We start from the raw sequence: 15509 nt of genomic DNA, 5'->3' as shown, positions 1-15509 counted from the left end.
CAGTCAGACACGCCCCCACTTCTAAGCTCTCTAAGCCAACTAACAGGGATCCTGGACGAGAGATCCTGGACACAGGGGCTGGAGATTGGGGGTATCCACGTGCCATCGTCGGCTTTTGTTGCTGCCACGGTGGGTCATGTGGGTCAAGTGGTTGGCCAAGTGGGGGTGGTGCGGTCCCTGTTGTCCTGGCACGGGTTAAGTGGCTTTTAATGAAAGTTAGCATCCGTTTTAATGCAACTCGTTGTCGGGAGTCGTGTTGCCGAGACCGGAACTCGAATCATCGAGCACTTTCACCCAGACGAAATTAAAAGCCATCGGCTTCGGCAGCTCGGCGAAAAATTAAAGGAACTTAGCCGGTGCTTTTAGGTCACGTCACAATAATTGTTTTGACTCTGAGCTTGCCCTCGCTAAAATGTATTAAATTTATTGTACCCAATTTATGATCAAAGGGAAGGTCGCCCTGTTCTTTCCCCGTCTTTTGCATTGCACTTTTTTAATACAAATACTATTTCTGCTCTTTTGTTTATTCTGTAACCTTCGTTTTCCGTTTTTTGTGTGAACTGTGAGCTTTCGCTTTGGCTTTGCGTACTTTTTGCGGCATTTTTTCACTTCATTTCCTGACCCCTGTGCTTCCTGATCGGAATTCTGTATTTCCGGTACGTCCATTACGAATTTTAAATGCAATTCTGCTTTGTTGTGTCCCTGTGGCGCTTTGTCCTGTATTTATTTTGGCAGCCGGGTACAAAATTTGCAACTTTGAAGTCTTGAACAAAGTTGAAAAATATTTTTAACTTGGCCTCATAGATAATTTTTTCAACTATTTAAAATAAATTTAAAAGTAAGTAATGAAGTAGGAAATGCAAAAATTATTTTTAGGATACTACAAAATTTGGTAAAGCTTCCAATTTAATACAAAACCTTTCACAGATGTTTCCGTGTTGGGTAAAAAAGGGACAATTTAATAAACATAACAAATTTGACAATTTAATAAAAATAAAATGTAAGGTACCTTAAAAAACTAAAATTGCATGTGAGCAATAGCAACTACATTAAAATTGAAATAATTTCTTGGTTAAACTTTGAGACTTATCCCCTTTAAAACCAGTACCTTCTTCAAAATTAATTTGTTTGCATTTGGCATCATTTTACCACATTTAATAAACCCAGGCAGATTGCTATCTGCAACATTTGTCTTGCCTCCACCTTTGTGGTCAGGGATTTTCCGGCTTTTCTGCTTTCTGAGGAAACCCAGTGGTAACGAATTCCCCACAGACTTTGGGGCTGCTTAGCATGCCTGTCGCCTAGGCACAACGCTCAGTGATTTTAATTAACATTTCTGATTTTGCGGCTCACCGTGACCCCACCTCTAATTCCTGGAATATGTATGTGTGTCTTTATTAGCACACCTGTGTACAGATTTCACTCAGTTCCCATTCCCCAGTGACTTTGGCTGTAACTTTGTCTGCCCAACTAATTGAATTGCTACTTGCTTAATTAAGTAGAAAGATAACTTGTCCCTGATTAAGATTTTGTCAACATTTAATACGCTTAATTCGACTTGATTAATGCATTTTAATCATCATATATATACAACTATCTATTGCAGACAGACGACCGAGTTGAAAGTTCAATAAACCCACACAAAAGAGGGTAAGTTTTGCTTGCAAATATTTGATTTCCCCAAGTTGTTTTGACATTCGTGACAGATTTCAATGCTTTGACAGTTGCACTCATTCTGTATCATTTATCATACCATCAGTGCGGGGAATAATTCTGTTTCCATAATTTTATTTTGGCTATTTTAGTATTTTGTGTTTCATTTATTGAAAATATTTTCATGAAGGCTGCCAAATACTTGGACCCAAAAATGCCAAAGGCTCCCGGCAAAAAAGTCAATGGGTCAGTAGAGACTTGTTTAACAATATGCTGACCATGGCTCAAAGGCGGAAAATTCGATATGCGAAGGAATGAAAGAAATGCGGTCTGAAATCCAATATCAAAGAGCAAAATGACTGCAAGCTAAAACTACGACTGCCAATGTATTTTCCCTGAATGGGTGGGTGGATTCGGAGTGTGTTCAACATCCTTAATCAAACAGAGGAGAAATCAAATTATGAGCATACACACATTCCCATAAAAAGTTGTGGAGACACATGCACAAAACTGGGCAACAAAATATGAGAGTAAAAATGGAATGGTAAAAGCATTGATCGACAAGGAAGTATCGTGTTTTGAAATCCAAAGACCTAAAGCACAATTTTAAAAGTGAACGTAAGTTCAAGTTTTAGAAGGTCCAAAAATAGTTTGCACTGAATATAAAAATACTTTGATTTTCTTTCTTTATTTTGCATTTGATACATCCAACAAATATACCCGATCTGTGTTATTTACCACTCACTTGGCCCACTGCCTAACTAACTGATGAAGTTGATAATGATAAAGAGGCCAGATAAGATTCGCTTGGGAAATGCCTTAAACTGAATGGCAAAGGCGAAAAGGAGAAGACGACGAGGCGGCACAAAGAGACGCCGGAAGAAGGAGCATAAATTATGAAAAGAAATTTTCATGCATGTGCATAAGGAAGCGGCAGATCCTTCCTACGAACTGCTATCAGCTCGTCGTCTCCGTAATTAATTTGATTCCATTCATTCGGGCCAAGGAAATGCGAAAAGGGCCAAAAAACAGGGCGAGTTAAATTAATTGAAAGGCAGCGGAAGAAAGCGAATTACGCGAGAGCTGCACATTCATAATTTTTCCATCAAGTTGGGGCCCTAAAGTTGGACTAAAAGGACAATGAACCGGCTGCTTAACCGATTCCAGAGTCCTGCCAGCTCCGTTGTCCTGTCGTTTTTGCTTTCTACAGGCTCGGGCGTGTCGACATTGGTAATAAAGCGCTCACTTGCATTTGTCCAGGATGCTGAGTGTCCGTGTGAGTGTGTGTGTGTGTAAGGATATGTGTGCAAAGTGTGTAAGTGTGTAAGGATATATGTGTGTCTGTGTGAGAGTGCCAAGTGAGGCTGTGTGTGTGCTCGAATGAGGTTAAGAGCTTAATGAGTGCTGACAAGGCAACCTGTAGTTGACATATGACATTTTTATGTGCCTCGAAGCCTTCGCAACAAGGGTTTCCTATTAATACACATCCTTCTCGTAGCCCCCAAGATGGATCCTTTCGCACCAACCCCCCGAATACTTTCTCTACAAGCACCTGCCCCAAGGTAAATGCTAAGGTTTTGACTTAATTAGTGCCGAGAGTTAGCTTCGTTTTTATGCTAGTTTGCTCGTGTGTACCAAAATGCGTAGAAAATGTGGCACCATTTTCGGACATTTAACTCCGGTATTTCGGGTCTCCTGTGGAATGCTGGAAAAACAATAAAATGGGTCAGTTAATTATGTGTGAGAATGTATGGAAGTATGCACCCGATGCTATTCTGGAATTAAAAGCATTTTAAAGACACCGTTTTACCTTTAAAAGGTTAATCATGGGAATTTATTTTTAAAATAATAGCGTCCTATGTAAAGGACTTAATGTAAATTGTAATATTGAAATGTTTTTGAGAATTCCTAGTATAACAATAATGTCTGGAAGACTATTTTATTTGCCTCACTTAATGGAACTTTCATAATTATTTTTAAATCTTTTAACACAAAACAGTTGATGCTAATATTATTTGAGTCTCTCATAGGTTTTTTTTTGAATACCTGAGCATTTCATTTTGGTGCCCTCAAAATAATCGACTCGATTGGTTTATTTTGTTTGATTTATTTGTCCCTGATACTCGCCCTCGTTTGACAATTAGTCAGAACAAGTCAACAAGTTATGCAGCTTGCACTTGCCACCCTGGCCAAACAACATGTAAACACACATGCCGCAGATCCATGCCCCTGCATCACCCACTATATCCCTTTATCTATGGCCATGATGGCTGACCACTGGACCATTTTGTAGTTGGCCACGTTGTTTGGCATTGTTAACCACTCGTGGCCATTGTTTATTTGGCTGCTGTTGCCGTTGTTGATATTGCAAGCTGATGGCATTAATTGTTACATTTCCAGTTAGCCAGTTTGCCAGTTTGCCTGTCGCTTGCGCTTTTAATGCCTGGCTGACTACAAGTTTTGGCTTACCATCATCAGGGGACTTTCCTCTCGACCCGCTCCAATTTTTCGCCGAGATGGCATATCAGTTTCGTTAACGCGCTCTTGATTTATTAGCCCGACTTGGCAGCCCGCAGGCGGCATTACTTTTTACGACGGAGGGGAGCCCAGTTCCAAGTTAGACAGTTTTAATTAAATTTTAATTAATTATTCATAATGCAGTTGTTGGCCGCCGTGGGTGAGGGTGCTTCATGTGCTGCCAAAAATGTATTGCCAGGAGTGTGTTGCATATTTTACAACTAAATCGGGGTGTGCCAAGGCCTAAGTGAGTGCCTGAATTAATGCCATGGTATTTTGGAGCTTTAAGAGATGTGAAACACTTACAAAATACTACAGCTTTGGGATTTTGATGAAATGAGATATCATTAAACCGAATATTGGAGATTAAAAACCCTTACAACAAATACGAAATAGTGTTCTTTATATTTATAAATATTCTTTAACAGCAAACTATTGAAAACCTATAGCATAAATGTTGGAAAAATGTCATTTCAATCTCCTTTGGTTTGCTAACTAAATGCTTAGGCATTTTAGACTTTAAGAGAGATTAAGAAGATTGAAATTATTATTAAAACGAGAATAAAGAGACCTAATACTATACAAAAATAATTTATTTAAGAATAATTTATTTTAGAAACAATCTTTAGTTAAAATAGAACTACTTAAAGCCCATTGCATCACCAAATTTTCTACGAATTTTATTGTCATCGCCCATGACTTAGTTTCGCTGCAGTGCATAAATTAAGAATTGAGTGCCAAATGTTCGAGTTCACAAGTCAATTACACGCACTACACATCCCACCGCCTTTGAGCAAATCATTTGAGAGACAACCGGCATCAGCAGAAAAAAAGAATATAAAACCGTACATCAAGTACAACAAAATCAGCAAAAACAGCGACGTACTCACGCAACATCAACAAGTTCATTAAAAAAGTTAGCACAAAAGCAGCAGAAACAGGCAAAAAGCCGGCAACTGAAACTCAAGCGAACGGAACCCCACAAATGTAACGCTTCACTAGAACTTGGCAGAATTGTTTTTTTTTTTATACTCCCTGACTATACGTTGTTATCTGCCCAGTTCCTAAATGTTTAAGCATTTTGCACACCTACAAAGCAGAGGGGAAAAAACGGAAATGATGCGGCTCATTTGTGTGCGACCACAAAATGGTTGCAAGGGGAAAAAGGAATAAGTGCAGTGATTAACAGGAAGACAGCTGGAAAGTGGTCTTTATTAAAAAAACTGCAAGAAAGAACAGCCTGAAAAAAACTCTAAATGCAAGTCAAAGCATAGTTAGCTTTGCAAGTCACTAAGTTTGTTAGATCCTTTTTGGTATTGATGACCTACAAGGATACAATAAAAAAGATAAAAGTTTGTCGTCTTGCAATATAGTAGTTGGGCAATACAAATACATAAAAAAAAAAAAATATCTTAAAAAGCAATATTTAAATAAAATTGTTATTAGTTATAATATTATCTGTTAAGCTTGAAAACTTTTAAGAATAAAATATTAACAAAAAAGTGTTCTTTAAACCCTATATATTTTTTTGTTTAAATATTCAATTTAAACGATTTGACTCTGTTTCCATTTCGTGCAATATCCATATATTAAATGAAGCTATTTATGACATATCCTGTCATTTACCAATTACCAATTTACCCATATTACATTGCATAAAAAGGAAATCATCTTCCAAAGTGCAACCCCAATCGAAGTCAGCTTGAAAGGCTTTTTAGGGGTGTAAGCCCAAACCGGAAATGATTGTGCAATTGAATAGTGCGAAATACCAGGGTTCGGATGCAAGGTGCCCTGCTGAAAGCACTTTCCGTATGCACATTTTGTTGCACCTTAATGGCGCCAGCCAAGTGTGTCGATGTCCGAGGTCCAATTTCCAACGAAAGGGGGAAATGAAGGGGCGTTGGGAAAGTGAAACCGTGAAAAGTTCAGCCCGACATTTGCCCTTTGTTATGCACATGCATTGTTAACGGGGATGAATCCAGCGAACACCCTTTTTCCCCGTTTGCCGGAAGTTTGTGGTGGGAAATTTCATTTATGCTGACACTCGACTTGACTTGCCCTGCTAGTTCGCCTTTCCTTTCGCCGTTTGTTCGCCGCTTTTATTCGGAGGGTCGGGCTTAATTTGCTGCAAATAAATAATGGAAACAGACGTTGAGCTGGCCAGCTCGATTTGGCCTTGGCGCCCAATGAAGTTTATATTGTGTTCGAGTTGTGCACTTTTTCCATTTCCTCCTTCGGGCGGAGTGACTTCACTGAGGGAAAAAATGTAATTTTATATGAAATATTTTCTTTAAAAGGTTTCTTTACCATTCTTTCTTTCACAGTTTGTTCCTGCAAATAAATACTCAAAAGACTTGACATAAAATACATTATTTATAATGCATACGTTACAATGGTGTAAGATTTTCATAATTGAGCATATGAACAAATCTTAGATATATAATTTCAATAAATTTTAAAAATACAAATTTTTAGTAGTGCACGGACATTAGAGCGGAAACGTGTTGACTGAGCAGCAGTCGGATGTCCAAGAGGAAAAAGGAAAAGCTCCGAGTGGAAAGGAGCCAAACAGATAGCGCTTTTTCCTACTGCCACACTTTTCCCTCGTCACTAACCTTGACTTGCATTGCTCTTCACTGTTCGGTGTGACAATTTAATTGTTTTGTAATTGTTTATACTTGGCAGAGAGCCCTGATTTATGTGCAAATTGATTGGGGGTCAAGCATTTGATTGGCGGCCAGTAAGTGACCCAAAAACGACGCTCATTAAAATTTCAAAATACCTGCAAGGCTGATACGGCATTGTCATTTGAATGCACTTTCAATTGGCTGAATGCAATGATATTTAGCTTAATATTTGTACTCCATCATTTATGTGCTTGTTAATCGGATGGCAAAATAAATAAGTTATTAGTATCTGTGACATCTAATTGAGCATGCGTTGCATTTGGATTTATTTCCGAAGTATTTTGCCAGCCATAAATCGCTATCGAAATGTGGGTTAATGTGGGCTTCAGAGTTGGCCTTTTAATTCCTCTTTTGTCCCGGTCATAAATCTCCTCTGGGCCAGGCAGGAAATGCAAGTGCAACATTTGTCTAGCCAACTTTTAGCCTGCCTGTCGAGTGAATGCAAGTGCGTTGCCATTTTAGCTGTTTCAAAGCCAAGTCCAAATCAGCATGTTGTAGCATTTTTAGCAGCATTTTCTATCAAATTACTTGTTACCGAAGAAAAATATTACATATTGAAGGATGTATTATAAGTTTATTATATAATATTTACTTATAAATTCTATTTTTAATACTTAATTCTTTTCGATCTTGGATCTTGGATCACTATGTTTTTCCATAAAACTATAATTAGATTTTAATATTACCTAAATTACCTTTATACAGCTCAAAAACACCCTTTCCCAAAAATTTTAAATTTAAAAAAACCAACCTTAGCTTTTTTTTACTGACTAATGTAGCTTTTGTATCAAAACTTATTCTTGCAGCACTAGTCGGCAAACACATGCCTAAGTACGTATGGCGGTGGGAAAGTTTTGTAAAGGATTGCAGTGCGTGTAATTGCCTTGCAGGGAGTGAGCTTTAAGTCAACTTCATCAGCAGGATTCGTTCGCCGAGGAGCCACCCACCTCGCACAAAAGTTTCCTGCCGTTAGTTGTTCAAATGAAGTTAGCAAAACTGATTAACTCTCGGCAGCTTGGCTTGATTCTCTCCTCGAGCTCTTGGCCCAGAATCTAGAGCCCAGAATCCTGGCTAACTAATTGAATTTCCCTAGCGCAGTGCAGCGTCCAATAAAATTTATCCACCCTTCCTCCATCTGCTTAACTATAGTCTGTGCAGCGGCAGCATTTTGATGCCTAATATAATTTTAATGAAATATTTGCTGCATTTGCAGTTGCATTAAAACCCAATTTCATTTTGCCCTGCGTTCTGACCTTAGCCTTAGAGGTGTCAGCATAAATCTTTACAGCCACGTCCCCTTTTAGCCTTCATTTCGCTGGCTTTTAAATCCTTCGTTAGGATACTATGGCCAAGGGCTTACTCTCGACGCGTCAATGTCGTTGTCAAACCATTTGGACTCGGTGTTTTAGTTTGGTTCTAGTTTCAGTGCATGCCATTTACACAAACACGCCCCCTGGCGGCGTTGCCAAGCGAATGCCACGCCCACAAAGGGATAAACCAACATGGCAGCCAGTTAGACGCTTGGCCGTTTTTAATGATAAATGCCTGGCGTTTTTTCTTTCCAGATTTACTAGGTTTTTAAAAATAATAAATAGAAGATGTAAAAAAAATATAAAAACCATTTGTAATAAACTTTTTCTACCCTGCAGACGGTTTTACAATTTAATTTCGTTTAAGCACTCACTTTAACGATTTAGTTTTAATTTTATAAAAGCCGGACGACTATTTCATATATCTGCCAACGATCAAATAATGTATAAAATATTTATTTTTTTAAAGAATTGGCTTCCTTTAATTTAAAATTTATTTGATATCTGAATTTTGTGTACACAAAGTTAAATTGAATGATTTCTAATCTATTCCTGATTTTTAATTCAGAAAAACTATACCTATCACTAATTAAAAGGTATAACTTATATGCATCATATCTATTCATTTACCTTACATAAAAGTAAATATTTGTTTTTTCTTCTTCGTGGTTGAATATAAATAAGTCTTTCCATGTCATACTCATTTCTAGTTTAAATATAAGTCCCACTATCATTAGCAAACAAATTCTTTCCGCAGCTAGTCATTGGAATTAATGTTTCTTTTACGAATTTCCCACTCACTCAATGGTACTTTCCCTGGGGCACTTTGAGCGGTAGTGTTTGTGCAGCTGAAAAGCTTGACATTTGCCATTGAAATTGAGGCGTTGTCAAGGTGAGCCTGCTTACCATATATATATAGTATATGGTATATGGTATATTTCTAAGATCTCTCAAAGGACTCTCGAGCATAAACCAAGGGTGCCACTTGCTACGCATGTAAGCTCTCTGGCTAATTAAAATAAAACCAACTTGGCCTGGAAAAAGTTTATTAATAAGAATTTTTCTTTTTCTTCCAGGTCAGCGTAACTATAGCAAAGGTGAGTACTTCGACATGAAGTCGTAAATGACAGCAATTATGATGTTCTCAATTAGAACAAGCAAATTAAGTTGATTTGCATTAGGACTTAATAATCTCCTAATCGCCTTACTGCTTTTCCCTTTTTTATTTTCCTGATAAAAACTGCTTACATTTTCCTTTCTAACAAAAAGCCAGACATCAATTTTCAACTAATTTTACACATTTTTCAGCTTGATAAAGTAAGCGCGTTTAATTAGTAGCTAAATTGAATTTCTTGGCTGTTCAACCCAAAGACCAATTAGTGTCAATAATCAGCAAAGATTTTTGCCCGCCTTCGCGTCTGTGAGCCACTTTCAGCGCAATTATTTCTCAATTTATGAAATTGAACACACTTTTTGATGACCCCATAAAATGGAACATAAAATTCTATAAACGCCGGCTGCTCCGCATGAATTTTGTTGTGAAATGGAAATATGCCATTTAAGAAAACATTTCTAAAATCCATTTTTCGCTCTCTGTGTTTTTACTTGATTAATTTTGCGGCTATAAAGGAAAATAATGAAATTTCTTTAGGGAAATAAAAACAGAGCAAAAAGGTAACGTTTCCCGTGGTTTCTGGGAAAAAGTAACAAAATCAAATTATACAAATTTGCATTTAGTGGGCGAGTGAATGTGCGGAAAAGTAGGCAGGAAAAAGTTTTTCCTACACGAATACATTTGCAGTCAGCTGGAAAAGTCTTCTGCCGATGATGATGATGATGGCTTTTACTTTGTGTATTATTTTCTTTTCTAACTAAATTAAAAACTTTTTCGGGGCATCGACATTCGATTATAATAAGCTTGTCATGCTGTTTGATGGCCGAATAAACTGAAAATACGGCTCTAATAATTTTCTGAAACACAATCATATGTCCAGGAGCAAGTTGTGCAACCATTTCAACAAAACAGCAATATATTTGCACTTTGCGTTGCAAATTTCCCCGCTCGCAATGTTTGATTAATGCCAGTGTGCGGAAAACTGCGAGGCAAATAATGAAAAATGACTGCTTGCCACAGACAGAATGCCGGAAAAACTGGCTAAACAACTAAAAACGAGTTACACACACACAGCTGCCTGCTTTTGGGCGCTGTTAAATATAAAATTCTATGAATTTGTACGTACACCATTTGAAAATCGTAAAACTTGCAAGTGTTTTTTCCCGCATATATACGGTGTGTGCTGAGTGAGAGCTGTCATAAACAGGCGGAAAAAGGTAAGCTGTCTGCGCCTTTTCCCTTCCGAGTCCTGTTTTTATTATTTTTTTATTCCTGTGTAAAGAGCATACATACTCACACAGCCACAAAAGGCGCATCTTTATGTAATTATAATGCCCTGGCAAAATGCTGATGATCCTGCAAGTGCTTCTGACGATGATTACTAAGTTATTTGCCCAAGTTTATGGCTGTGCAAAATGCAAAGGATTTTATACGCACCCGGGCCATGTGCACAAATTAATAATCTTCACTCAGGCAAATTAAATTTAAAATGAAATTGCCTTCGGCTAAATTGCAAAGCTTAGCCTAAATTTCTTAGGAAAATAACGAATAAAACTATTTGGGAAGCTTGGCAAATTGCACGTAATCATGTGTTGAGTGCCAAAAACAAATAATAATTTGTGTTTGGCGCCAAAAACCAATACTGTGGCCAAACGGAATGTTGACATGTAACGACATCGTGCCAGTGGGTAATGAATGTCAGGGTCTGTACCGTCCCCTTTCAACTTTCACCTATCTGTCAGTCACTCTCCGCTCGTCTGCCAGTCATGCAAACAAATAAAAACGCTTTTATTGTAATCCGCAATGTCAAAATGCTGCAGCGGATGTTTAGTTAAATGTGCGGACATGGGAAAACTCTTGGGTCGCGAGTATTTCTCTCCCCAAATATATATATACCTGGGCTTTATCGCATGCCACGCAGTTGTTTTGGGTACGGCATTGAATTTCTGCCTGCCAAACTATAAAATCTTTCCCCAGCACACACACACACACACAACCTAACACACAAAAAAATGGTTTAAGGTCTATTGATTATCCATTGATAAATGGTGGACATTTTTTGCCTCGGTGAGAGTGACTCTGCCACTTCAGGTTAAATAGTTTAAGAATGTCTGCCACATTAAAAAACAATTTCCGCTAAATCACTTTCAGGTCGGGAAGGAAGGAAAGGGGAGGAAGTCATCGCAGACATGACTTGAAGAGAAGTTCCTGTGGAGAAATTTCAGCATAAAAGAAAGTATGACAGTAAAAGTGAGCAACACGCCTTATGTAACAAATCAAGTGCCAGAGGGTTTATTCTCCTCCGGTTTTGCGAATGCTTTATGTCAGTTGAAGAGGAAATATAAAGCTTATCGATTTTCAGAATACTAAAGTGCGACAAAAAAGCGAAGGGACAAAAATAATCGTGGGTGTATCAAAAGGTAAAAGTTAGAAAGTTCTTGAAACATGATATTTGTTTATTTGTTCTATTTAGGGGACATTTTTTGTAATACACTTTTCTAGTAGTTCATTCAACTGTCTGCTAGACCCCACGATTTGTTTCACCCTGCGGCAAGAAAACAGCAGCATAAAAATCTCAAAGAAATATTAATAAAAGATGAGCGACATTAGTGTCTTGGTTTCGTTCCCTCCCATTACAGTTTTCCACTCTTCTCTCGGTTTTTTAGGATTTTTTGTAAATGTCCAACCCAAAACCGTAAAACGAAGAAGAAAACAACATTTTTACTACTTCCTTTTTTTTTTTTTTTTCGGCCATCGTCTCTAACCTCGAGCATTCTGTTAACCTTTTTCGAAGCTGTTTGGCTTTGGATTTAGCCATTGGGTGCGAGCTGCTTTAAAGGGTCGACGAATGCAAAAAGAAAATGTCATAAATTTGTAACACTTTTGCGGGGGGATCCAGACAAGATGACGAGTCGGATGAGAGAGACGGGGATAGGGTCCGGGGAAAGAGACAGCAGACGCCATGGTCGAACGGTTTTGTCGTGAGTAGTGTTGTAGTTGTAGCTGTTTTAGCCATTTTGAAAATTCCATAGAAATCTGAAAAACCCTTTAAATTTGATTAATTATTTACATAAGCCCTGATTAAATTAAAATCTTATAAATTACTTATATATAAGTAAACTTTTTTATGACATAAATATCTAAACATATCGCAGTCGAAGTTATTGACGCTATTGCAAAGTTTCGAGTCAATAAAGAATATAATTATTTAGTGGTAATTAATTAAAAAGTAAGTAAATAAATATTTATATTAAAATGTTAAACTTATACTTATCTCTTTAATTTTGTGATTATGACTTGGACTAATTTGCACTAAGCATATGAGAACTATGTTTAAAAAGGTAACTTTAAAAATAAGTTATAAGCAGAAAAATGAAATGGAATAAATTAAAGGTGTGTTCAGCTTTTTTCATAGTTCAAAGTCCGGATTTGATGAAATCTTGTTTTCACATTTATCCTTTTTCCTCTCAAGTAATGACAGCTCTGTTCGGGAGCGATGTCCCTGCGAGAACAGAAAGGCAAACAACAAAATGCGAAACTTGGCCTCCGGCACACAATTGGTCACACATACAGGGGCACATAAATTATATATACACACGAGTCGGAGATGACTGGACTTTCTGGTTTAGGATTCGGTTTCGGTTTCAGATTCAGTTTCGCTTCTTGTGACGCTTCCTTGGCCTGCTTTTTTGGCACACAGCATAGTTTGCTGGACCATTTGATTAATAAATTGTTTAGAACACAAACTTACTGACTTGTGGCTAATAAAATATGAATGCTAAAACTTTGCGGGCGGCAGCATCAAAGGCCAGACATGAGTCGCAAATTAGTCATGCGCATATATGGCGAGTAATTTATGTTTGCGTTGATGTATGTGGCCCAAAGGCAGTCACATTTAACCCCAGTTAGCATTAGCAAGTTTGTTCCATATGCTTTCCAGGCGAATTTCCATAACGAAACGAGGTTTCAGTCGGCAAAGCCAGCATGGGCATTCCCTTTTGGTCTGCACTGCGTATGCGTAATTTGATTTTTCGTTCCTTTTCCGTTCGGGCAATGATTTTTATGCCTTTACACATTTGTCGCTTTTCACAAAAAAAAATGCTCTTTCCTCTGCTTTTTGTTTGGGTCGCCTTTTTGATTACATCTCAATCAATTGGTGGCAGTTTTATGTTTGCACATTTCAACATCTTTCGGCTCTTCAAATGTTCATTTTTACGATGCCTGCGGTGATTCTGGCTGGCCCATGAAAATTTGTAAGCATTTCAAGTTCTTTCCTCTTATTTCCTTCGATGTATGGCATTATTTTTGTGTGAGCGTAAAAGTTTGTTTATATCGAATTACTATTTTATTGTATTGTTGGGATCTCTTCAAACTTTGTAAAAATATTTAAAATTGATTTTGAAGTTTTTTATGCTTTACTGAATACAATAAAATGTGTTGATTTAGAAAACCGTTACTTAAGTTAGTAGGAACTAAATTAAAACTTGCATACGTCTAACTTTAACCATGTAAAATTATTCCCATAGAAATTGTAACCTGCAGATTTAAAGAGCTTTATTAAAAATTCCATTTGAAATGCTACCATTTTATTTGGTTGCCGAAAAATGAAAAAAAGAACGTAAACAAAACGGAGCCTTGGGGCCGGCGTCAGTCAGAATACAATTCAATTTTGTTTAGCAAAGAAATTTTTCTGTCCTGCTTTTTGGGGAGCTGAAAAGCTCACTGATCTGAAAAAAAGGGCCAAGTTATTTTATAAAATTATATTTCATCTAGCAGAAGGCACGAAGAAGGCCCAGGGCCCAGTCAGTCGAGTGGCAGCATAATTTTCATTCAATTTCTCTGCCTCGTTCGGCGTTTTGGCCAGGTCACCGAAGTGGCTTTCCGGGATGCATTCATGGCTATTTGCCATCATTTGTGTGTTTATCCACTTAGAAATGAAGCGATTTGATTTCCCGGTAAATGAGGCATTTTCTGCAATCAGTTTGCATTGACTGGGGCCCTAATTCCTCATCCCCATAATTTGGCCAGCCAAGTTTCCACTTGTATTTGCAGCTTCATTAAATCGCGTTGTGGTCGCTCCTGTTATCCGCATCTCACTTTGACTGGAAGTGCACTTTTAGCACAAATTTCCTTTTCTTGTTGGCAGCCGCTTCCTTTGTTCTCGGGCTGCCGGCAAGGATGTGGCTGATGAGATGACGAGGATAAAGATGAGGACGAGGATGCCGGGGGCCTGGTCGCTCCACTTTGCCAGCACTAAAGTGTTAAATCGCATAATTATGTCTCTCATGGCGCGCACTTCACTAAACTGCAAACTGCAAAGTTATTCCGCGGCTGCCTTTGGCATCGTTTGTTCTTCACACTTTTTTTTTCTAAGGATAAATGAAAATAATAAAATTATAAGGATACATACTCCTATATTAAAAAATTATAATTGTCACAACACTTTTCAGTGTTTTCAGAATATATTTTAAGTGCGCCCACTCAGTATTCAAAAGTCGACCCCTTTCCTCTGCTTTTCCCCACACTCACATGCTGCCAGTTCCTTTGTGCCTCGACTCTTTTATTTTCCTTTCCGCTTTCGCATACTATGCACATTTTCTTGCACTCTGAGGCATTTTCTTTTGGCCATGTGTTTGCTTTGTCATCCGGAACTCGGGCTCGACTTAATTATATTTTGAGTTGACTGCTTGTATTAATACTCGCAGCACAAAAAAGAACTGGAAAATAAAAATTGCTTTCCCCCGACACTCGGAGAGAAAAAGTAAAAGTTTCGCCCAAAGCTTAATGACTAAATTGAGAGCAAGTTTGTCAGAGTTCTCAACACACATTAAAGGCAAATAATTTGCATACCCAGCCCCGACGGCCAACAACTCGAAAGTATTTCACTAACTATTTGAGTGGCAGAGAAGGAAAAACAGGAGGGAAAAGAGGCTTTAATTGTGGGGTCCTGTGCAAGAAAAATGGATTGTAATAAATCTCGGCTTCCACTCACGCAAACAGGACCAGGCGGGAAAATGCGTGTATCCTTAAAGATAAGACCCACTACAGGCGCTTATCTGGGCGTGAATGCCATGATGCCAAATCCCTTGTCGGCAATTCGAAACATTTAAACATTGAGTCGGCGACTGAGACTGAGATTCTGGGCTTTTCGTCCTGGCAACGCCCGGCAGTGGGCCTTTATTGGGCTCCTTGTTATGGCCATCATGGCCAGTTCCTAATCTATAAAAA

General features: G+C 38.1%; 1 protein-coding gene across 1 annotated transcript in view; it reads left to right on the top strand.

Moving 5' to 3' along the window:
• Nucleotides 1-15509, top strand: part of LOC108043597 (insulin-like growth factor-binding protein complex acid labile subunit) — a 55910-nt gene that overhangs the window by 16340 nt on the left and 24061 nt on the right. Inside the window, exons 2-3 of the mRNA XM_044460198.1 lie at nucleotides 1607-1650; nucleotides 9244-9264. The gene's annotated coding sequence lies outside the window, so the exon portion shown is untranslated. The remainder of the gene's footprint in view (nucleotides 1-1606; nucleotides 1651-9243; nucleotides 9265-15509) is intronic.

Source organism: Drosophila rhopaloa, unplaced genomic scaffold (assembly GCF_018152115.1).
Source record: "Drosophila rhopaloa isolate 14029-0021.01 unplaced genomic scaffold, ASM1815211v1 contig_2, whole genome shotgun sequence".
Lineage (NCBI taxonomy): Eukaryota > Metazoa > Arthropoda > Insecta > Diptera > Drosophilidae > Drosophila > Drosophila rhopaloa.
Note: the sequence above shows the minus strand (reverse complement) of the source record. Positions and strands in the feature narration are given on the sequence as shown.